This window comes from Pelophylax lessonae (genome assembly GCF_965119305.1).
Source record: "Pelophylax lessonae genome assembly, chromosome: 13".
Classification (NCBI taxonomy): Eukaryota; Metazoa; Chordata; class Amphibia; order Anura; family Ranidae; genus Pelophylax; species Pelophylax lessonae.
The window spans coordinates 52,653,157-52,676,097 of NC_138780.1; positions in this window are offsets into that span (position 1 = coordinate 52,653,157).

A 22,941-nucleotide genomic window follows, 5' to 3' on the forward strand; every position below is an offset into this window, starting at 1 on the left:
AGAGCCCCGCTCTCCTCTATGGGAGATCGGATGATAACGGACCACCTTTCCATTTTCATCCTATCTTATCCAATACTCCAGATGGAGGGAAAATAGGGTTTCCATCCATCCGGATTTCACGGACAGGATCGGATCAGATAGCAGTGGGTGTCAGCGGAGATGTCTCCGCTGACATCCGCTGCTCCATAGGGCTGACAGGCGGACATGATCGGAAAGCCTGTGCGAAAGGGGCCTAACTGTGGTATGTTTATTTTGCTTAACCATCTGTAGACTGTTCTCATTGAAATGCTTTTTTTTTTTCTCGCTATGTCTTACCTTAAATTATAGCCTGTTCTTATCTTTATTACCTGTGTAAATCTGTTTCTGAAGTGAAAATGTTGCTCTGTTTAGCCAGCCTTACAGTATTAACTCCTGAACAGCTAGTTTGAAAGCACCCAACCCCATCTCTAACAGTATATAACTAAGCATCTTGTAAGTCTGTTTCTGAAGTGAAAATGTTGCTCTGTTTAGCCAGCCTTACTTTATTAACTCCTAATTAGCTAGTTGGAAAGCACCCACCCCCATCTCTAACAGTATATAACTGAGCATCTCTTTGGGAAGGCACGTTTGCAAAGGGGGACACGTTTGCTATGGAGCTCCTTCCTAAAGTGGGGCTATTTCTATAAGTGGGAGCACTTCTGACTCTACATTCACCATTTCCTGCTATTTCTAAATCCACAAGTGCACAAAATCTCTAGGACACTGGGGCATGTAACTTCATATTAATCACACTCCTATATTACCACCCTCATCTTTCTGCTTCTTCTAACCTCTGGAGATATATCCCCAAACCCTGTGCCTTCATCATTTACCTGTATCCAACACATCCATTACCCTGCACCCTTTGGCTGAAGCCGCAATTTACACAATTTAGTTCCCATTTCTCTTCTTCCCAAGACCAGACTCCCTTTCTCTTGCACCCTTTGAAATGCCTGCTCTGTCTCTAATGAACTCACCTCTCTCTATGACCTCTTTATCGCTAACTCATTTCACCTATCCAACATTACTGAAACCTGGCTTCATGAATCCGACACTGCTTCTTCTGCTGCCCTATCCCAAGGTGGTCTTCTCTGGACTCCCTCCCCCAGACCCAGTGGACGCAAGGAAGGGGTGTCAGGATGCTTCTAGCCCTACATAGCACCTTTCAGGTACTTTACCCACCTCCCTCTCTGTCACTCTCCTCATTTGAGGCACACTGCATTCATCTTTTCTCTCCAGTTTCTCTAAGGATAGCTGTGATCTACCGCCCCGCTGGACCAGTATCAACCTTTCTTCATGACTTCTCTGCCTGGCTACCCTACTTTCTACCTTCTGAAATCCCCACAATCATTCTTGGCGACTTCAACATCCCTATTAATACTATCACTCCTGCCACTTCTAAACTTCTCAGTCTAACCTCCTCCTTTGACCTGAAGCAATGAATACATGCTTCTAATCACTCTGAAGGCAATATCCTTGACCTTGTTTTCTTCCACCTATGCACTCAGTGCAACCTCTACAATTATCCTTTCCCTCTATCTGATCAATAACTTATTAGTTTCACTCTCTCCCTCGACTCCACCCCCTCTCCCTCCAACTGCCATACAGTTACCCATAGAAAACTACACCATCTCAATCCTTCTCTTCTCTACTCTACTACTGACTAACTCTATGACAAAATCTCACCCCTCTCCTGCACCAACCTAGCCACTTCTGTCTACAACTCTTCACTTTTAGCCTCCCTGGATACACTGGCCCTCCTCACCACACAACGAATCAGAAGCGCTAATACACCTATTGTCTCTTTATAGAGACCAACATGGCACACAATATCTGTTATCTTTAAAAGGGAACAGTGCTTCAAAATAATTTTAAAAATATTTTTAAAGTGGATTTACCAATCCCGCCACAGGATTCTGTCTTGTAGCTAAAATCCAATCTTCACCCATCACGGGGAGTTTCTGTCACTTGCTGACCTTCATGGACTGGGTCCCCTTGTTTTTGAGGGGCCACTCCCTTGGACCTGTAGTGCACCCTGCCGGAGCATCTTTGAGGTTGGTTTTACCAAGGGTCCAGTTCCCAGGGTCCGGTGCCTAAAAAAGACAACATTACAGGCAAAACCTCGTATCTCCTTTCCCGAGGGCTCAGGTACCATCCTTTTAGTCTTTGACTCTTTTGGATGGATCTGATTGCTAACCCCTTAGAATCAGAGATCTTTGATTGGGGATTGTAGCATAATAATTCTTTCTTCTTCTTTGAAAAAAACATTAAAAATGTGGAGAGCTTCTCCACCGTGGCCATCAACTTTAAGACTCTGACAGAAAAACTGAGGGACTTCCTGTGTAGGAGGGGTTATATAGGGGGACTTCCTGTCGGATTGGTTGCCAGTGTCTATTCACCTATAGGTGGCGTATAACCCATATGGTAATGAATATGGCTCTGTGTCCCGTGATGTACGATAAAGAAATAGGTCCCCTGCAGCCAGCAACGAAAGAACCCCTCCCAGAATCAATAGATCTCTCTAATAACAATAGATCCCTACCAGCAACTATTGAACCCCCCCCCCCCGAAAGCACCAATAGAACCCTGCCAACAAAATACCCCCAGCAGCAATAGACCCCCCACCAGCAACAATAGATGTCCCAGTAGCCAGCATCAATAGACTCTCCAGCACACCCTATACCCCATCACTTTTTGCCATAATATATATTTAGTGCTGGAGGTGCCAGAACTGCGTTCCACCACATTCCCACTGAAAACAAATCACTGGTTATGCATATTACTGTTCATGTTCATCTTTTATGTGTAAGTGTAATTACAAACTGCACTTGCCCAAAAATATGTATATTTAATAGACTTAGTTTAGTTGTCTGCTTCGTATGAGAATGTGACATCAAAGGAAAGTAGGAGCAAATGTATATGCATCACTTTTCAGAAACAAAAGCAGCACAATATTATCCATATGCTCAGTGTAAGATAATTATCCAAAAACGCAGGAAAAATGTATGCCTGTGAAGAATATTGAGGGTGTGAATGCATATCTTAAATGAAAACAGCTTACCGTATATACTCGAGTATAAGCCGAGTTTTTCAGCACATTTTTTTGTGCTGAAAACGTCCCCCTCGGCTTATACTCGAGTCAAGGAAAAAAATGTCCTCTCCGACGGGTTTAAGGTTTAAAAATGGCGCCGCCCGTCGCATACATGTTACCGCGCACGCGCCGCCGCCGCTCGTGTAATTTCGGCTATTCCCGGCGCCGCTCGGGAGAGGCCGGGAATAGCCGAAAGTATACGAGCGGCGGCGGCGCGTGCGCAATGACGTGTCGGCGCCGGGCGGCGCCATTTTTAAAATGAAGGCGCCTCTGGAACAGGTAAGTGAAACAGCTTCACTACCTGCCATGGGCTGCGGGCACACTACGAGGGATGCAGTGCTGCGGGCATGGTCCACATGTACCATGCCCACAGCACTGCATCTCCTGTAGTATGCCCACAACCCCGGATCCTCTAGTACCATGCCAGTACCCTGCAATCTCCTGCACCATGCCAGTACCCTGCAATCTCCTGCACCATGCCAGTACCCTGCAATCTCCTGCACCATGCCAATACCCTGCATTCTCCTGCACCATGCCAGTACCCTGCAATCTCCTGCACCATGCCAGTACCCTGCAATCTCCTGCACCATGCCAGTACCCTGCATTCTCCTGCACCATGCCAGTACCCTGCATTCTCCTGCACCATGCCAGTACCCTGCATTCTCCTGCACCATGCCAGTACCCTGCATTCTCCTGCACCATGCCAGTACCCTGCATTCTCCTGCACCATGCCAGTACCCTGCATTCTCCTGTACCATGCCAGTACCCTGCATTCTCCTGTACCATGCCAGTACCCTGCATTCTCCTGCACCATGCCAGTACCCTGCATTCTCCTGCACCATGCCAGTACCCTGCATTCTCCTGTACCATGCCAGTACCCTGCATTCTCCTGTACCATGCCAGTACCCTGCATTCTCCTGTACCATGCCAGTACCCTGCATTCTCCTGCACCATGCCAGTCACCCTGCATTCTCCTGCACCATGCCCGCCGCCCTGCATTCTCCTGCACCATGCCAGTACCCTGCATTCTCCTGTACCATGCCAGTACCCTGCATTCTCCTGCACCATGCCAGTCACCCTGCATTCTCCTGCACCATGCCAGTCACCCTGCATTCTCCTGCACCATGCCCGCCGCCCTGCATTCTCACCCTAGGCTTATACTCGAGTCAATGATTTTTCCCATCTTTTTGTGGTAAAAGTAGGGGTCTCGGCTTATACTCGGGTCGGCTTATACTCGAGTATATACGGTATATAATTTTTTTGCACACTAACAGGCAGCCAAAGAAAGTTAACAGGGTGGAACACATAAAGAAGTTATCTCTGAGATTCACTCCCATATGCTGGGTTGGTCTGTATTTATTTCTGATGTTTGCCTTAGTTCCTGCAAACACTTTGTTAATACATATGTTCAAAGGTATATGTACTCTTGGATTTCATTAATAATTTCCTATCACCTGTTATTCAACCAGTTATGTATTTTAATACTGTGTATTAAAATATATTTAACCATCATGTTTGCAGATATTACAGTAATCTTATCAGCAGCAGACAATATCTGTCTGACATCTGTGACATCAGTGCCTATTGCACTGTGACCTAATCATACAAGCTGGAAATGCTTTTTTTTATAAAGTTCATTCCAAGACCGTCTTTGAACTCTCCCAGAGTACAGACAGCTCTGTAGCTTTATCGTTATGTATACTCAGAGTAGATAACAACTTAGCCAAGAAAGCAAATGGGAATCTGAAGCTGGCTGGTTATATTTAAACCTCCAACAATAAAGTGGCTAAGGAACTAGCTGTGTAAGCTATGGCAACTAAAAATATGTATCTTGGCAGCAGAGGCGGCTCTAGACTTTTTGAGGCCTTAGGCGAAATTAAAATATGAGGCCCCCCTTGCGCGATAAAACCCCAGGCGCCCCAGGGAGCTATGTAAGAGGCACCGTGACCCAAGGACTCGAGAGCCATGTTTATGCCACGGTCTTATCTTCAGCAGAACTTCTGCCGAAGATAAGACCGTGGCATAAACATGGCTCTCAGTCAAGTCCTTGGGTCACGGTGCCTCTTACATAGCTCCCCCATGGGTATAAAAAAGGAGATCTCGATAGTGAGGCTGAGGTACCTTCCAGTTATTTTATTCAAAGATCAGCTTCCCCTCTGCCCTAGAAAATGGGTGCGTGCGCTCCTGCAAAGCGACATATGGGCACATCATTTTGCAGGAATCTGCCAACCTGCAGTATATGTTTTGGTGGCTGGTCAGCAAGTGCTAAAAGATAGGGGGGAAAAGAGAAACCCCGTCTGATATATTTTATTTTTATATATATATATATTGACACTCACACACACACAGAGTTTGGTCAGAAATATGGTACACTTCATGAATCGCAGGTGTCAAAGTGACAACATGTTTTGCGTTCAAAGCAGAAGTGATGTAACAGGGGACGGTAGGTGGCATCCCATATACTCCAAATATACAAAGAATACTGGACACACCAAACTGGATTAATAATGTCCCTGGAGCCTTTTTTTATTGGTTTTTAAAAAAATTAACAATTCACTAACTCTTTTAACCACTTCAGCTCCAGAACATGTTACCCCCTCTGTGCAGTAGTGCAGGCAGTCTACACACCATTCACCTGGGATCTGGCACCTTATTAAAGCTGTGACGCGTGACAGGCGTTATTCCCTTGAATTGTCCAGTGAGTTGGGGGGGATTGAGAGGGGAGCACTGAGTGGATGCACTGGTCTGGATATAAAATAAATTGTGAGGAATCCATCTGAGCACAGAGCACTTATATAAAGAAAAACACATACCATTGGGTTGTCATAAGATAAGAAGCAATAGCATGATTCATGATGAAGCAGAAGCACTGAGCACTTTATTATTTTTTTTAATCTAATTTTTTCAATTGCATAGGATTATAGGACGTTTCCCATATTAATTATATTTTTCATTTCAAGCCAGCCTGGAATGGTACTTATAACTTAAATATTCAAATTTCAGGAGGATGACAGGTGTCAGGACAGTCCTCTGCAGCTGCAGGCGGCGGCTGGCTGCCTCTTGGACAGGACAGGCCTTCTTTTTGCAGTCAGTCACCCACTCTGAGTCCTCCAGTCCAGCTACAGTCCTTACCTTTTCGTCTTCTTCTTCTGGTCTGCTCTTATCTTCAAGTTCTCCTCATGGTACCAATCCCGGGAGAATGCAGAGGAGGGGTTACGTGACATCACGTCGTGACATCATCGCTATCCCGGACCATGATTCGTGGAATGCAGGAGAAAGAGCAGCAGCCCAACCAGAAGAAGCCGATGTGAGTGCGTCAGGGGCGTACCTAGAGCATTTGGCACCCGGGGCGGATCCTATATCTGGCAACCCCCCCCCCCCCCAGGCGGAAAGACGACGCACCACACATCGACGTGTCATCAGGTGCACTGCGGCCTTAAACCTGAAAGAATTCTCCTCCCTCTGCTCCCCCTGGGCGGCCAGGCCCCCCTCCTCCTCTTCCTCCTCTGCAAAAACGGCGCCGACTGACCTGAGGCACCAGACAGAAATACATTTAACTGCCAGTGGCATCACTAGGATTGCAGTCACCTGGTGCATTAAAACATGGTGTAACTCCTCCCCCAAAAAAGATGATTTTCCTGTTTTCTGAAAGTGCGCCAAAGATGCAGCATGTTGGACTTTTGGTGCGCTTTCAGAAAATGCAGGAAAAAAAAAAAAAAGCGCAATCTAATAGAAATCTATAGACTGCAGCTATAACTGCGGGTAAAATGTAGGAAGACCCTCTTTACATTACACAGCCCCTGTACCTCTGGACCCCTTTACATTACACAGCCCCCGTACCTCTGGACCCCTTTACATTACACAGCCCCCGTACCTCTGGACCCCTTTACATTACACAGCCCCCGTACCTCTGGACCCCTTTACATTACACAGCCCCCGTACCTCTGGACCCCTTTACATTACACAGCCCCCAACACCTCTGGACCCCTTTACATTACACATCCCCCAACACCTCTGGACCCCTTTACATTACACATCCCCCCACACCTCTGGACCCCTTTACATTACACATCCCCCTACACCTCTGGACCCCTTTACATTACACATCCCCCTACACCTCTGGACCCCTTTACATTACACATCCCCCTACACCTCTGGACCCCTTTACATTACACATCCCCCCACACCTCTGGACCCCTTTACATTACACATCCCCCTACACCTCTGGACCCCTTTACATTACACATCCCCCTACACCTCTGGACCCCTTTACATTACACATCCCCCTACACCTCTGGACCCCTTTACATTACACATCCCCCTACACCTCTGGACCCCTTTACATTACACATCCCCCACACCTCTGGACCCCTTTACATTACACATCCCCCCACACCTCTGGACCCCTTTACATTACACATCCCTCCACACCTCTGGACCCCTTTACATTACACATCCCCCCACACCACCCCCCTCATGGAACCCTTTAGATTATACAGCCCCCCCCCCCCAAATGAACCATTTACATTATACAGCCTCCCCCCATGGAACCCTTTAGATTATATATACAGTATATATACACAGCCCGCCCCCATGAACCATTTACATTACATTATACAACCCCCCCCCCCATGGAATCCTTTAAATGATATATACAGCCCCCCACTCCCCCCCCCCCATGGAATCCTTTAGATGATATATACAGCCCCCCACTCCCCCCCCCCATGGAATCCTTTAGATGATATATACAGCCCCCCACTCCCCCCCCATGGAATCCTTTAGATGATATATACAGCCCCCCACTCCTCCCCCCCATGGAATCCTTTAGGTGATATATACAGCCCCCCACTCCCCCCCCCATGGAATCCTTTAGATTATATATACAGCCCCCCCCCCATGGAATCCTTTAGATGATATATACAGCCCCCCACTCCCCCCCCATGGAATCCTTTAGATGATATATACAGCCCCCCACTCCCCCCCCCATGGAATCCTTTAGATGATATATACAGCCCCCCACTCCCCCCCCCCCCATGGAATCCTTTAGGTGATATATACAGCCCCCCACTCCCCCCCCCATGGAATCCTTTAGATTATATATACAGCCCCCCACTCCCCCCCCATGGAATCCTTTAGATGATATATACAGCCCCCCACTCCCCCCCCATGGAATCCTTTAGATGATATATACAGCCCCCCACTCCCCCCCCCCCCATGGAATCCTTTAGATGATATATACAGCCCCCCACTCCCCCCCCCCCATGGAATCCTTTAGATGATATATACAGCCCCCCACTCCCCCCCCCCCCCATGGAATCCTTTAGATTATATATACAGCCCCCCACATCCTCCCATCCTACCTTATTAGGAGAGCAGAGCAGGGAGCAGTCAGTGTAAAGCAGAACAGGGCAGGGAGAATCATCATCAGCGCTGAATATAGAGCGGGAATTACTGAAGTTAAACTTGCTAGTTCACAGCAGGTGATTGGTTGCTAGGGGGTCCTAGCAACCAATCACCTGCTCATTAATCGGCAGTGTCCGCCCGGGACCGCCCCACTGTATATTCAGCGCTGATGATTCTCCCTGTGGCTGTGCTGTTCTACACTCGCTGCCTCTTGCTCCGCTCTCCAGGGTCAGTGAGCGGCAGACTCGGCAGTTTGGTGGCCGGCTCTGGGTGTCACCCTGGGGCTCCCTGGCACTCCCCAATGTGTAGCACCCGGGGCGGACCGCCCCCCCCCCGCCCCCTTGTTGGTACACCACTGGAGTGCGTGCACTGCGGGGCCTGGCTGGCTGGAGACTGGACTCGAGAATTGCCATACACCCACAGACAGTCTACTGGTGTAGCACGTAGCGCTGCTGCGCCCGGCATTTAATGTTGATGTCAGGATGTGGAGTGTGCGGATGCGGCCCCCGGCGACCTGGCGTGTCGCAAGGTGAAGGACAACTCTATTCATTAAAAAAAAAAAAAATGTTTGGGAAGGATCATGCGAGGCCCCTTTAAGTGCGAGGCCTTCGGCGGCCGCCTTACCGGCCTAATTAGAGAGCCGCCTCTGCTTGGCAGTCCTGGTTATCACCATAGCAGATGGACAGAACATACCTCTTTCACTGTCAGAGCATTTTTTTTTTTGCACACATGGAAAAATGCACGTCTTTGACCCGATCATTAATTAAACCCCCAAAAGTATATATTTTCAGAAAAAAGAGACTCTGGAGAAAAAAATGGTCAATTCCAATTCCAATTTTTTATGTCACATGATAATAGCACAATGGCTTATCAAATCCAAAAATCAAAAAGGAAAAAACTGCGCTAAATATCTATAGAAAAAGGTAGCAGCAACTTATATGCGACAAACATCAAAGAAACAATATAAAAGGTAAAAGCTGCGCTAAAAATCCGCATCTTCATAAAAAATACAACATAGTTAATTTTACTGCACATAAACGCAATAAATTACCCAATACTTTATAATAAAATATAGAAGAAGAGGTTATGCAGAGTAACTCCCCAAACTTCCAAACAATTGCATGTGTGTATATATGGGAAGCTATTCATTTTTTTCGGGGGTTTTAAAGCAGTTGTATCCTCAAAAAAAAAAAAAAAAACCCTGCAGGACAAAGGCATTATAAGCTAGTATGCATCGAATACTAGTTCATTATGAAATACTTACCTTAGAACGAAGCCCCGACACGGTCGCCCGGACACCGCTGAGGTTGTTGACATCTTTGCTCGCATTCTCTTCCGGGTTTGAGGATTTTTAAAGCGGTTGTATCCTCAAAAAAAAAAAAACCCTGCAGGACAAAGGCATTATGAGCTAGTATGCATCAAATACTAGTTCATTATGAAATACTTACCTTAGAACGAAGCCCCGACACGGACCCCCGGACACCGCTGAGGCAGCCGACATCTTCGCTAGATGTCTCTTCTGGGTTTGGCGGCTCCAGCGCTGTGAGTGGCCAGAGCCACGATGACGTCACTCCCGCACATGCACGCGGGAGTTCACTTTCCGGCAAGAAGCTCTGAAGGTGCGCCGGACCTTCAGAGCGCATGCGCCGCTGGTGTCAGTAGCTGCATGCAGGGAAAATATCTCCTAAACCGTGCAGGCTTAGGAGATATTCATTTTACCTACAGGTAACTCATTTTATAGGCTTACCTGTAGGTAAAAGTTAAAAAGCGGAGTATACTACCGCTTTAAGCGCTTGAGTATAACTTTTATTTTCTTACACTTTTTTTCACCCAACTTTATTGTTATTGCATAGGGGAGTAACAAGAGTCTGTGGAAACAATCCAGCATCTGTAGAGCCACCAGATTGTTTCCATCTGAAAGTCGACAGCTTGTATGTTTACACGCTACAGCAGCTAGGAGTGTATGTAAAGTGTATTTCCACTTTTGAAGCCAAATTGGGATAACACAAACTTTTTTTTTTGGTACTTGTCCCCATTCACATAGCATAACTTAAAGGATAAGTTCATTTTAAAAAAATAAAAAAAAATAAATGCAAATTGTTTTTCAGGTAAAAAATGTGCATTTATTATTTTTTTTTGTAGTGTGATGCCATGCAGGTCTCCTGCACACTGTTGGTGTATCTGTTTGTCTGTACATCCCGGGAAGACTCAATGAACTACCACAGTGCTCCATGGTCCCGTGGTTGTTCATTAAAAACTACAAGCCAGCAGCCTCTAAGTATGTCGGGGGCTTGTAGTTCATTCAGACATTAAGAGCGGTGTGTATGATTGACGCAGCCGTGTGGGCGAAGTCCCGCACGGCTGCGCTGTTTTCAAACAGTGACAGCTAGTATGGGGAGCTTCTGCCACATGGATGGGGGCAGTGGGTGGCAGGTGCAGCACTGGAAAAATGTTACATGTTTTACCCTAAAATCATGTGGAACATGTAACATGTTCCCAAAGGCGAACTTATCCTTTAAAAAAATATTTAACCACTTTCCGCCCGTGCTGTAGCCGAAAGACAGTTACAGCATGGGCTTCCAGTGCCAGGAGGGCATCCATAGACATCCTCCAGTGATTGCGCTGCTCACTCGCCCCCTGTGTTTGTGGCATGCCTCAGACTCGGCTGATCACGGAACAGGGTAAAGGGCCAATTACAGTGGCTCTTTACCACATGATCAGCTGTAATCAATGACATCTGATCATAAAATAAACAGAATCCAGTTATCAGCTTTTTAGAAACAAAGAAAGCCGGTAACTGTCTTCTGTTACAAGGAATTGGTCCCAACAGTGCCAACTAGTGCTTATAATCAGTGCCAACCAGTGCCACCTATCAGTGCCCACCAGTGCTGCTAATCAGTACAGTGCCCACCAGTTCTGGTAATTAGTGCTCATCTGTCATGCTAATCAATGCCCACCAGTGCTGTCAATTAGTGCCTACCAGTGCCACCTATCGGTGCCAAACAGTTCTGCCAATCAGTGCCAATCAGTGACTTATCATCAGCGTCACCTATCAGTTCTGCCTATCAGTGTCACCTACATGTGGCTATCAGTGCCCATCAGTGCCACCTATCAGTGCTGCCTATCAGTGCTGCCTATCATCCCTACCTCTCAGTGTCCTTCAGTGCTGCTTATCAGAGCCCATCACTGCCACCTGTCAGTGCCCATTAGTGCTACCTATCGGTGCCCATCATTGCCCCCTCATCAGTGCCTATCAGTGCAGCCTCATCAGTGCCCATCAGTGCAGCCTCATCAGTGCCCAGCAGTGCCGCCTCACCAGTGCCTATCAGTGCTGATCAGTGCAGCCTATCAGTGTTAATCAGTGAAGCCTCATCAGTGCACATCAGTGAAGGAGAAACATTTCCTGTTTGAAAAATTTTATAACTAACTATGAAAAATGTTTTTCATACATTTTTCTAAATTTCCATTCTTTTTTGTAGTTTCTTTTAAAAAAAAAAAAAAACCCAGTGGTGATTAAATACTACCAAAATAAATCTCTATTTGTGTGAAAAAATGATATAAATGTCTTTGGGTACAGTGAGGCATGACTGCGCAATTGTAATTCAAAGTGCAACAGCGCTGAAAGCTGAAAATTGGCCTGTGAGGAAAGGGGTATAATTGCCCAGTAAGAAAGTGGTTAAAAATTGCAGCTCACTTTTTTTTCTTGCTCTTTTCTGGAAATTCTAGAAAGGAAAAATCCTACTTCCTTCTCTTTGTTTATAGAGTGTTGGGAAGCTGGGTTTGCCATTGCTAACCCTATCTGAATTATGCCGGCAAATCTCATCCCCTCAGTTATACTCTAGATTTGAACACTGTCTGTCCCAACAAAGGGTTAAAAGTTTGCAAGCTGGGCTTTTCCATTGTATAGTAGTGATAGAGAACTCTTGCAGTCAGTCATAATGCCATCGCCTAAAAAACATACCAAATTTAAAAAATATATATATATTTTTTTAGGTATGCTGTGTAAATGGGAACACTTAACAAACATATAGTGGGGTTTTCTCAATTTTGACAAAAATGGAAATACACTTTAACTCTCCCAGATCAATCAAATTTGTCTAAAAAAAAAAAAAAATGTAATTTTCTATTTAGCCATCCTGTAATACTTTCCATAAAACCAACTGTGAAATCATACAGTTTTTACTTTAAGTGATCATTGAAATACAAGGGAAGACACATTCAGATGTTGATAAGTTCTATATATTACAGAGTTTTGATCAAACATGGTAGTTCCTTTAGTCTGGTCATGTGATTTATGTGTAGCCTCATAGTGTTGTCAATGTGAGATCTTCCATAGTATTAAATCCAACAAAGAAGAGTGGGGTAATTAATGAATGGGTGGTAAAGGCCCGTACACACGTACCGATCGTCGGCCGAAAAACTTCGGCCGACGACCGATCTGCCGATTGTAGGCTTGTTAGTATGATGCCTCCGACAGCCGACAGCGCACATTCGGCCGAAAAGAATCTGTCATGCAAGCATTAAAATTTTTGTATGCCGACACGAGAGCGGCCGATTGTTCGCCAGTCAGTACAGATTTCGGCCGACAGACCGCAGATTTGTAAGACTGGGCATGCTCAGAAAAGAAAAAACACAGGGAAAGTTAACCATTACATGACATCACTTCTGCAGTCGGCGGACAAAATTCTTGTGCGGTCTTTTGCACTTTTCAACAGACACCGACAGCCCTGGACAAAAGACGGCCGATCGTTCGGCCGACGATCGGTGCGTGTGTACGGGGCTTTAGGAAAGAGAATCGAAAGAACTAGAGCAAGGGAGACGATGGAAGAAAGGAAAAGAGAAAAAAAAAGGGAGTAGGGTGGCATGGGGAAGAGAAGAGTGAACATCCACAGGGAACACCTAAAGAGGAAGAGGGTCTGAGAGAGAGCACCTGCTTTCACCCCACCCCATTCCAGGGCCAATTTGTCAATGGGTATCTCAGAAATAGCTCTCTAGTCCCATTAATAATCTTGGATTGGATTACAATAGGGCCTAAATATTCCTCCTTGAAACAGAAATCATTCCTGTAGAACCAGGTGGAACAAAATATTTCTTCCCTGTGTTTCAGTGAGGCAGTAAGATCTTCCATACTGTTGATCTTGTTAATTACTACAGGCCTATTCGGGGGGGGGGGGGGGCAGTATTCTTCCACTTTTGTAATATGCATGATCTTACTATGTACCTCTTCTCCAGGGACAATCAATTTCATGTTTGTAGTTGTTCCTCATAAGTCCAGCCCCCTTATTGGCTTTGTTGCCCTTCTCTGGACTTTTTCCAGTTCAAGCACATCCTTCTTGAGAATTGGTGACCAGAACTGGACAGAATACTCACGAGTTTTGCAAAGCAGTAGAATTATAGTTTTATCTCTTGAGTAAATACCCTTTTTAATGCATGTTAGTAGAATGCTAGCCTGGCTTGCTGCAGCTTGGCATTGATTGCTATTGCTGAGTCTGTGATCTACTAAAACCCCCAGATACTTTTCTATCCTCTGTTAAGCCTCGTACACACGCGTCAACATTCGGCTGGGAATTTTCGTCCGACGACGATCCGCCGATTTTCGGCTTGTTAGTATGATGATTCCGACAACCGACTCCGACTTTTCGGCCGAAAAGAATCTGGTGTGCAGGCTATAAAATTTTTGTCGGCCGTCAACACAACGTCCGATTTTCCGTCAGTCAGTACAGATTTTGTCAGACAAAAATCTTATGAGCAAGACTAGGCATGCTCAGAGAAGAAAGAACACACGGAAAGTAAACCAGCACATGACATCACTTCTGAAGTAGAATTTTGTCGGTCGACAAAAGTCCAGTGCAGTCTAGGCACATTCCAACCAACAATTGGACAAAAGACGGACGACCGGTCGGCAGAAAATCGTTGCGTGTGTACTAGGCTTTACTCCAGAGAGTCTCCCCCTGTAAAGTGCATTACTTTACAGTTGATCCTCATCTGCTGTTAAGCTGCCCATTCCTCTACATAAAGAGGTAGTAAACCGCAAAAAAAAAACTTCTCCCTGCAAGTTATGGTCTTAATGTGCTAGTATTCATCGCAAATTTACCTGAAAACTGAGCCCTCCAGCAGCATGCTGTCACCGCTGACCAGCTTCCATCTTCACCCGGTCTTCCTTCTGGGTTTGCAGGCAGCCGCCATTTGGTTGGCAGAGCCACAATGACGTCACTCCCGCCTATGCGCATGGGAGTTACGGCCGCGGCATGGCTCTCTCTTTTGGAGGGCATACTGTTCATTGTGAGCGGTGCACGTTTAGGAGATGTTTACTGTACCTACAGGTAAGCCTTATTTTAGGCTTACCTGTAAGTATAAATTAAAAAAAAAAAAAAAAAAAAGGCTTTACTATCAATTTAACTAGGTCTTCTTGTAAAGTTGCTATGTCCTGTTGGGAAGTTACTATCCTGCTTAGCTTTGTATCATCAGCAAAGACTGAGACTGAATCATTTATTCTAACCTTCAGATTGTGTAAACAGAATTGGTCCCAGGACAGAGCCTTGGGGAACCCCCCCTCACAACTTTAGACCATTCAGAAAATATGCCATTGATCTCCAACCTCTGGACACACACCTGCAACCAGTTTCCTATCCAGGTACATACAGTACCATATCATCAGTGCCAAAACACCTTTATTAGTAGATTAATCATTTGTGGGGTACTGGCAATAAACCAGATTGGATGTAATTTTGGAGCTTTATTAACAAAACAGGGTGGGGTGAAACTATTAGGAAAAAAAAGATAAGAAGCACATGTATTTATGTAAAATATACAGAAAACATAATAAATAATTAGGCTGTAGATGGCAGTAAGTGATTCTCACCAGGGATGTTGCCAGGGGAGGCAAAGGTTTGCAAGCCTTAGTTCAACATTATCAGTGCTAGGATCCCTTTAAGACCCAGTGAACCTTACCTGACACAGCCTTTGCCTGGGAATCAACAGTGATTGGCCAGCTCACCTTTAAATCACCTGTATCAGCATACCACCAGTGCTCGTGATAGCGTTGTTACTTTGTGTGCTCCTGCTTGACCCAGCTAATATCTGCTCTGTATTTATCGTGTATGACCTGGATAGTTTTGACCCTGCTTTGCTCGCTTCTGATTCTGTACCGTTTGGACTCTGATCTACCTGTGTATGACCCAGCTTGTCTAGACTATGCTTGCCTGATTCTACTATAGTGCCAGACTCAGCATTACTACTTGGCCGCCCTGAACCTCCTGCTACATCTGCAGCGGTGAGCCACAAGTACCAGCCATCCTCCTGCTACATCTGCGGCAGTGAACCACAAGTACCAGCCAACTTCCCATTACATCTGCAGCCGTGAACTACAAGTTCCAGCTGACCTGCTCTGCTCAGACCTGCTCATGGTATGTGCTCTAGTTTATTGAACTCTTTGCATATGAACACATCTGAACTGTTTCCTGCTATCTGCTCCTAGCCTGACATTATCACGAGCCATACATTTAAAGGAAAGACTATCATGGATCCTGCACAAGCTCAGTTGTTTGCACAGGAACTTTACTGTTTATCCCATCAAGTCCAGGAAATGGCCACAGAGCTCACCAAGGTGCACTACCACCGCTACAAATACTCCATCATCTGTACCAAAAACTCTGTTTTTCTGTTGACCGAAAAGGGTTTTTCATCTCTAAAAACAGCTGCAAATTATATTTCAAGTTAAAGCCATCCTCATCTGGCTCTAAAAATCAGAGGGTTCAGATAATTATCTCTTTACTACAGGGTGATTCCCTGGCTTGGGCCTTTAACCTGGAACCAAACCATCCGGCCCTGCTAACAGTAGATGCCTTCTTTGAAGCCCTCAGTTTGCTTTATGATGATCCAGATTGTGCTGCTACTGCAGATTTAATCCTGCGTAACTTACAGCAAGGGACTAACACTGCTGAAATGTATTGCTCAGAGATTCACAGGTGGGCCCCGGATTCTGGCTGAAATGATGCCGCTCTCCACAGCCAGTTTAGAATAGGCCTTTCAGATGCAATTAAGGTTGCTCTGGTCCACTTTTCCTACCCAGCCTCACTCAAGGAGGCTAAATGTCTAGCCATTAGATTTGACCGACGCCAGCGGAGAGGAGGCGTGAACTCAATACAGCTGTGGCAAATTATGTACCTCCCTTGCAACTTAATTATTCCACCTCCAGTGCCAGATCTGAGGAAGAACCTATTCAGTCAGGCTCCACCCGTTTATCTGCCCAGGAACACACACGCCGGTGCAACATGGGACTCTGCTTGTATTGTGGCCTCAAGGGTCGTATGCTCCATTCTTGCCCTACACATTCGGGAAACTCCAGGACCTAGGTGATTGTGGGGAGGTCACCTTAGGTCTGCTTTCATTTCCCCAGAGGACAATCACATACTATTACCCACTGTTATTCACTTTGGAATGGGGGCTCATGAACTGCTGGCCTTTGTAGATTCTGAAGCCACTGAGAATTTTATTGATAAGACTCTGATTACCTCTTTGTCCCTGCAAACTCATGCTCTAGATTGCCTAGTCCACCTTATTTCTGTGGATAATAGGCCTCTCTCTCAGGATCAAGTGCTCCAATCACCAACCCTTTCCAGTTACAAGTGGGGGCTTTGCACTGGGAGAAGATTTCATGCATTGTCATTGACTCTCCATCCACTCCTTTGAGTCTAAGCCTTCCTTGGCTTCAGAAACACAATCCAGTAATTGACTTGTGAACAGCAACATTATCTTCTTTTGTATGTGTGTGCTATCTTCTGTAGTTATATATGTATATTGGTTCTTAGCAGCACCAGCTTTAGAAATGTATGTTTAGGGTGTGCCCCCCAATCCTTTGTTTGTTATACATTTAGTCCTGTCCAGACTCCTGGGGTGGAGCACCCCACTCTACCACACCTGTACTTCATTATCAGTGTCCACTAGTAAGCAGATATAGGAGGAGTCCCTGTATAGTGCAGTTTAAGCAGTGCATTTCTCGCATGTAAGGAGTAAGTATCTCCTATGGTTAAGAGAGGTTGGATTTACCCTTCATTTTATGGATAGTGTAGGACCCACTGACAATGGGGTACTTTGACGCAGTGGTGGGCTTGAGCATGATATGGACATATGGTGGGACCAAATCCCCCATTTTTACTCATTTTGATCATTTTGATCAGGTCTCAGTAGCCTTGTTATATTTGAAAGTTACTTCTTTTTGTATGTTTGCACTATCCTCTGCAGTTATATATGTATATTGGTCTTTATAGCAGCACCAGCTTTAGAAATGTATGTTTAGGGTGTGCCCCCCCAACTGGACCTAAGGGGAGGCCATAATCTAGTGCGCATCCGTGCAGGAGATGAATGGAAGATGGCCTTTAACACCAAGGATGGCCATTATGAATGTCTTGTCATGCCTTTGTCTTGCCATGAATGACATTTACCGTGACCTGTTGGGTCACTTCTTTGCTTGTATACTTGGATGATATTTTGATATACTCTCCCAATCTTGAAACACATCAGAGGCACATCTGCTCGGTATTGGCCCGATTGAGGACTCACTCCCTTTTTGTAAAGCCTGAAAAGTGTTTATTCCATGTCAAACAAGTACCTTTCCTGGGCTTTGCAAATTTCTATTGGAAATTCATTAAGAACTTTGCCACCATTGCACATCCTATCACCTCTCTCACCAGGAAGGTTTTGACTAAGTTTAAATAGACTACTGAAGCCTAGGTGGCCTTCACTCAGCTAAAGAAAGCCTTTACCTCTGCACCAATTCTAAATCATCCTGTTCCTGAGCAGCCTTTTATTGTGGAGGTAGATGCATCTTTGGTAGGGGTGGGAGCGCTTTTGTCTAAAAGAATCCTGTAAATGCTGCCATTCATCCCTGTGCCTTCTCGTCCCATAAATATTCCCCAGCAGAGCAAAATTATGATATAGGTAACAGAGAACTTCTAGCCATAGAGCTAGCTTTGGAGGAATGGAGACATTGGCTGGAGGGAGCTTGCTATCCATTCATAGTTCTGACTGACCACAAGAACCTTGAATACATCCGTTCTGCTAAAAGACTGAACTCATGTCAAGCCAGATGGTCATTGTTCTTCTCCAGATTTTACTTTACAATCTCTTATTTACCAGGGCCAAAAAACATTAAGGTTGATGCCTTGTCTCAAAGCTTTTTATCAGAGTCTCCTCCTCCACTTCCTCCACAACCCATTATCCCAGGGGATAGGATTTTGTCTTTTACCCAGACTGACATCTATGAGCCCTGGTTACCTGCACAGGCTGAGGCCCCTCCCTCCACTCCCCCTGGTATGCTTTTTGTGCCCCTGGCTCTTCGTTTGCAGGTATTGCAGCAGGTACATGCATCGAAGCCTGCAGCACATCCAGGATTTAGACAGACTTTTGAGATTATCTCTTGCAACCTCATGTGGCCATCAATTAGGCAGGATGTGTTAGCCTCTGTCCAGGCCTGCCAGAAGCAAGAGCAGTACCTCCAAGCCCTCTGGGCTGCTACGTCCTCTTCCTATACCTACCTGTCCCTCTCCATTTATCTATGGACTTTATCACTGACTTGCCTCCATCCTAGGGATGTTCCGCGATCTGGGTGGTGCTGGACAGGTTCAGTAAGATGGCTCACTTTGTTCCACTTCCAAAACTTCCATCCACTAAAGAACTGGCGTCTTTATTCATTTAACATGTCTTCGGGCTCCATGGGGCACCAATTAACATTGTCTCAGACCGTAGCTCTCAGTTTATAGTAGGGATAGACCGATATAGTTTTTTCAGGGCCGATAACGATACCGATATTTTGGTCACAAAGTATCGGTATCGGCCGATATGTGCCGATATTTTGTACATTTAAAGTTTTGAAAAATAAAGACAATTTTTGACACAAATCTGGTACTGAACATGTATATGTTTGTTTATTACATTTTTAACATTAAAGGCTCTAATGCATAAACTGCTGCAGTAGTGCTTTCACTCACTGCAATGATTTTAAATCACTACTACAGTCACTGCAAAACTGCTAGAAAAAAAGCTAGACAAAAGCTAGACAGTGGATTGGCATGGGCACTAGTACTATTACACTTTTCAATACTCCCAGTTAAGTAGAACAATATTATAGTGCAGAAAGCATAACATTTCTGCATGTTCACCTGTTAAACGGTTTCTGTTTTTTTTTCTTATATTGCTGCAACTAACACGCTCATTTAGTACAGGGGAGGAAAGAGGAGCAGAGAGGTATCTTCTAGCATGAGAGGCATGTATTTTGTAATGTGCCTCATTTTCTTTCCACCACTGAAGAGGATCACCACTTCTTCTGTCAATTACTGGTTCCTTCAATTAGAGATGAAGTTCATCATCCAGGCTCATAAAGTGCAGATTCAGAAGAATCCTCCGCATGAGGCCCCAATAAAACACTGAACATGCCATCAATTTGGCCACAATGAAGAAGATTCTCTTCTGTTCGTTGTTTTCTTTGTGGACATTTTTCTGTTTTTGCAGCATCTTGCTCCTCCTCCAGATTATAAAAATGCTGTTCTGGACTTGACTTTTCGGCAGGAACCTCCTGCACCTCCTGTTGAATATCTTCTGTCAGCCATTGTTTTGCCTTGGCCAATACATACATGTATCGGGGATCCAAAAGACTTGCCAGCACAAGATTTTTAATCTCTTCATGCTTCTCAAAACATATATCAATCAAAGCTCTCTGGCTTGACAGACCATCATTTAGAAGTTGGAGGGTGTTGTGTGCCATGAGGTCTGACACATCAGCAAGCCTCATTCCTTTCCACATGTTTGCTCCGCTGTTTTGAAGGAGCACAACATCACTCGGTCTTTGTTGATTCCCCAGTCTTCAAGCATGTCTAGAAACATTTCTCTACTGTACTCAGTGTGGGATCCTTGCATCACTTTTGTATTCAACACCAATTGCCTTTTTGTCCATCCGCTGTCAATGAAGAGGCATGTAAGATTCATTAGTGGCTCTGTTTGTCCTGACCAGCAGTCAGTCGTGAATGAGAGTGAGTTGCCAGCATTCTCTGGTTGCAGCATAGTCTTTACTGTCTCAATGACCTTTTGGTGAATCTTTCCCAGCATTTTGGTTCGATAATACTTCTCACTCTTCAGTGTGTACCTTGGCTCAACTATGGACATCAACCACTTAAATCCAGAGTCAGACACCATTGTAAGTGGCTGGTTATCAGTGACCATCATCTCTGTGATTACTCTGTCCAGCAGTTGGGATCTTCCATCTGAATTTATCTACCTGTTTTTTTTTTTCTGAAACATATCTCTTATTGTTGCCTGGGATAGTGGAGGAGGTATTTCACATTGTGATTGTGATTCATATTGTTTCTGTGCTGCATGATATAATTCAACATGATGAACTCTTAGATGGGCCCAAAGATTTGACGTATTTTATTTTTTTGCAGTTACTGATCCCATGCTTACATTGTTTGTGCATGTGTTGCACACTGCTGCTTTTCCTGGAGATGGTTGAGATGAGAAATAGTCCCAGATCACACTTTTAATTTTTCTGTCCGCATCCATCTCTTTTGCAATTTGAAAGAGTCAATATAAGCTTAAAAAAATTGCTGGCTGGCTGCTGGCACCCTGCTGTGGGTGGCTGGCTTGCTGGCTGGCTGTCACTTTGTTGTTGGTAGCTGGCTTGCTGGCACCCTGTTGTGGGGGGGGGGGTGTCTGGCTGGCACCCTGCTGTGGCTGCTGGCTAGCTGTCACCCTGTTGTGGGTCGCTGGCTTGATATCACCCTGTTTTTGATGGCTGGCTTGGTGTCACCCTGTTATGGGTGGCTGGCTTAGTGGCACCCTGTTGTGGGGTGGGTGGGTGGCTGGCTGGCACCCTGCTGTGGCTGCTGGCTGTCTGGCACCCTGCTGTGGCTGCTGGCTGTCTGGCACCCTGCTGTGGCTGCTGGCTGGCACCCTGTTGTGGGTGTCTGGCTTGGTCTCACCCTGTTGTGGGTGGCTGGCTTGCTAGCAACCTGTTGTGGGTGGCTGGCTTGCTGGAACCCTGTTGTGGGGGGGGGGTGTCTGGCTGCTGGCACTCTGTTGCGGGTGGCTGGCTGTCAATATAAGGTTAAAAATATTGCTGGCTGGCTGGCTGCTTGCACCCTGCCGTGGGTGACTGGCTGGTTTTCTGGCACCCTGTTGTGGGGTGGGTGGCTGGCAGGCACCCTGCTGTGGGCATCTGGCTGGCTGTCACCCTGCTGTGGCTGCTGGCTGGCTGTCACCCTGTTGTGGGTGGCTGGCTTGGTATCACTCAGTTGTGGGTGGCTGGCTTGGTGTCACCCTGTTGTGGGTGGCTGGCTTGCTGGCACCCTGTTGTGGGATGGGTGGCTGGCTGGCACCGTGATGTGGCTGCTGGCTGGCTGTCACCCTGCTCTGGGTGGCTGGCTGACTGGCACCCTGTTGTGGGTGGCTGGCTTGGTGTCACCCTGTTGTGGGTGGCTAGCTTGGTGTCACCCTGTTGTGTGTGGCTGGCTTGCTGGCACCCTGTTGTGGGTGGTTGGCTTGCTGGAACCCGGTTGTGGGTTGGGTGGGTGTCTGGCTGCTGGCACCCTGTTGTGGGTGGCTGGCTGTCACCCTGCTGTGGCTGCTGGCTGGCTGTCACTCTGTTGTGGGTGGCTGACTTGCTGGCACCCTGTTGTTGGTGGCTGGCTTGGTGTCACCCTGTTGTGGTTGGCTGGCTTGGTGTCACCCTGTTGTGGGTGGCTGGCTTACTGACACCCTGTTGTGGGTGGCTGGCTCGCTGAAACCCTGTTGTGGGGTGGGTGGGTGTCTGGCTTGGTGTCACCCTGTTGTGGGTGTCTGGCTTGGTGTCACCCTGTTGTGGGTGGCTGGCTTGCTGGCACACTGTTGTGGGTGGCTGGGTTGCAAGCACCCTTTTGTGGGTGGGTGGGTGGGTGGCTGGCTGGCACCCTGTTGTGGGTGGCTGGCTTGCTGGAACCCTGTTGTGGGGTGGGTGAGTGAGTGGCTGGCTGCTGGCACCCTGTTGTGGGGTGGGTGGCTGTCTGGCACTCTGCTGTGGCTGCTAGCTGTCTGGCACCCTGCTTTGGCTGCTGGCTGACTGGCACCATGTTGTGGGTAGCTGGCTTGGTGTCACCCTGTTGTGGGTGGCTGACTTGCTGGCACCCTGTTGTGGTGTGGGTGGCTGACTTGCTGATACCCTTTTGTCGGTGGCTGGCTTACTGGAACCCTTTTGTGGGGTGGGTAACTGGCTGGCTGCTGGCACCCTGTTGTGGGGTGGGTGGGTGGGTGGGTGGCTGGCTGGCACCCTCGTTGTGGCTTCTGGCTGGCTGGCACCCTGCTGGGGTTGCTGGCTGGCTGGCTGGCACCCTGTTGTGGGTGGCTGGCTTGCTGGCATCCTGTTGTGGGTGGCTGGCTTGATGGAACCCTGTTGTGGGTGG